Genomic DNA, 2,500 nt, shown 5'->3' with positions numbered 1-2,500 from the left:
TTGCAGTGCGTCTATTATGCTTGTGCATCATTTATGCTAGCAAATGCAATAAACAAAAACTACAGGGTCTCCTTTACCTTTTTATTTATTTATTTATTTATTTAATCGTCTCTCAATATACATTTCTGTAATATTAACTATGAGAAGTATTGGACAGAGGCAGCTTTGCTTAGAGTATTTGCGTGGATGAATGGATGAATGGATGGATGGACAAATGGGCGGATGAACGATGGACGGAATGGATGAACGATTATGGATGTTCATGTTTTTAAGTGTGTACATGCTTATCGTTGCTCTTATAACAAGCAGTCGCTTTCAGCCGCATGTCCATGTTGATAGCTCAAACGAGTTTGCAGCAGCAACTACTAATGTATGCTAACATTAGTGTGTACGTGTGTACCTACGCATGCATACTTAAAGTGGTTTTATTATATTCATTTCGTTTTCACTTTGTTCTTCATTGATCCAGACAGATTTAATCAGCATGACATTAGCTATTATCTCACATTTTACCAGTTTTCACTTGCTTACATTTATTCCGATTTTTTTAAAACTCATCTCCACCCAAATTATTCTCTCACGATGACACAATTACGCAATTACGTGTGTGTGTGTGTGTGTGTGTGTGTGGAAAACAGTACGCCTGGAGGCGCAGGTATGGCTGTGTGGTTAAGAAGATCGCTTGCAACCACGTGGTTTTGAGTTCAGTCCCATTGCATGGCACCTCGGGCAAGTGTCTTTTGCTGTAGCCTCCCCCCACCCACCCCAAGCCGACCAATGCTTCATAAGTGAATTTGGTAGACGGAAACTGTGTGGAAGCCCGTCGTATATGTATGTGTGTATCTTTGTGTTTGTCCGACTCCCAATGCTTTTGCCGAACCGCTAAACTACGTCCCCCGTAGCGTAACGGTTATGGTGACGTAACTTAGCAGTTCGGGAAAAGAAACCGATATTATAAATACCAGAAGAACTGGGGTCGCTTCGTTCGACCAAAACCTTCAAGGCGTTGCCCCAGCATGGCTGCAGTCCAGTGAATGAAGCAAGTATATGATAAAAGATAGAAATAACTGTTTTGAGAAGAAAAATAATAAATCAAAATCTAATGACCATCAGCTTGGTAGAGCAACATCTACGACTATTGTTTTATTGCTCTTCGTGTTGTGGCTTTAAGACTTGCGTCACATTATCTAGATTTTGTTAGAATTATTTCGTCAAAATAGCTGGTTTTCGGTCAGGCGACAATTTTTTAAAAAAATAATAAATAAGCAAAATTTTCATTCTGATCAACTTAAAGGGCTCTGTCCGAGTCTCCTTTTTTTTTTTTTTTTTCTTCTGCTTCAAACCATAGCTTCGCTTGTCACAAACTTCTTACTGGACAGTATGAGAGAGTGTAGCCGGCATCTTGACTTAGTACACACGCTGCAATGCGTACAATTCATCACTGTAGGATGTGGTGTGTTTTGTATAAATATGACGGAAGGAGAGAAAAGAGAAAAAAAGAAACGCAGATGCAGGACCGTTCTTAGTGGCGTAATTGACAGGTAAATCAATGCACTGAACCGCCATACTGTCGTTATTTATTGACCGCAAGCCACAGCATTCTAGTAGTTAGGTCGAAGACCTGGATGGCACAGTAACTGCGACCTCACTATCAGACGAAGTCAGCCAGTCAGTCAATAACAATGAGCAAATACAACTTGAGCACCTCGAGTTCCAGTTTGAAAATGGTCACGTAAAATAGCATATTTATCGCAGACTTGTTGTCTAGAAAGAAAATATGTCTTATGTAAAAAAAACTTTAAAAAGACTAACCCCCACCACCACCATTAGCAGAATTCGTTGCTCTCTCTTCCACAACACTTGACTGATGACGCGGATGTCTCTAAAAACAATGATAGTAAGAAGGCAGTAGGCGAATAAATATTTGTGTCAACGTGACAAATAATAGCATAAACATGTGCGTTTGATGTGTAAACAACGGAGTTTCTCCGTGGTCGCTCAAACTGCTAGAAATAGCAGCCAAAACATCCTTTAAAATCCACCCTACCACCTTAAATAGGAAACGGACACATCAGGCAACGTAGTTGACTAAAACGATAGCATGCTAACGATTGTTATATTTTCGTTATTGTCTAACCCCATGGCATCCTAGCAATACCAAGAACCACATTATGAAAGGTTCATAAGCAAATAGATTTTAGCCGACACGTCTCATTAGCTTTCGTAGAAAAAGAGAAAATAAAACAAAATAAAAAGGAAAGCGATAAAAACAACTGAGTTTACTTTCTTTTCAACGTTTGGCTTGAAATATTCTTGTAGTTAGCTAACTTTATACTTGCAGAGCATTCTTTGTTTAAATAATGATGTGGTATTTTAAGTTCAGTTTCTTTTTTCTTTTTTTTTTTTATACGTAAAACGGATTTTCCGATATGAAGTTTTGATGTTGAAAAAAAGTACAGCGACCAAAGTTTCTGTACTTTATTATCAAAATTTAAAAATA

The 2,500-nt window shown here is 38.3% G+C and overlaps 1 protein-coding gene across 1 annotated transcript in view; it reads left to right on the top strand.

Annotated features, from left to right (window-relative positions):
- LOC106875716 (putative glutathione-specific gamma-glutamylcyclotransferase 2) overlaps positions 1–2,500 on the top strand; it is an 11,300-nt gene that overhangs the window by 924 nt on the left and 7,876 nt on the right. The gene's annotated exons all lie outside the window — the stretch shown is intronic.

Source organism: Octopus bimaculoides, chromosome 6 (assembly GCF_046866305.1).
Source record: "Octopus bimaculoides isolate indiv1 chromosome 6, ASM4686630v1, whole genome shotgun sequence".
NCBI classification, from domain to species: domain Eukaryota; kingdom Metazoa; phylum Mollusca; class Cephalopoda; order Octopoda; family Octopodidae; genus Octopus; species Octopus bimaculoides.
This window is presented reverse-complemented; position numbering and strand designations above follow the sequence as displayed.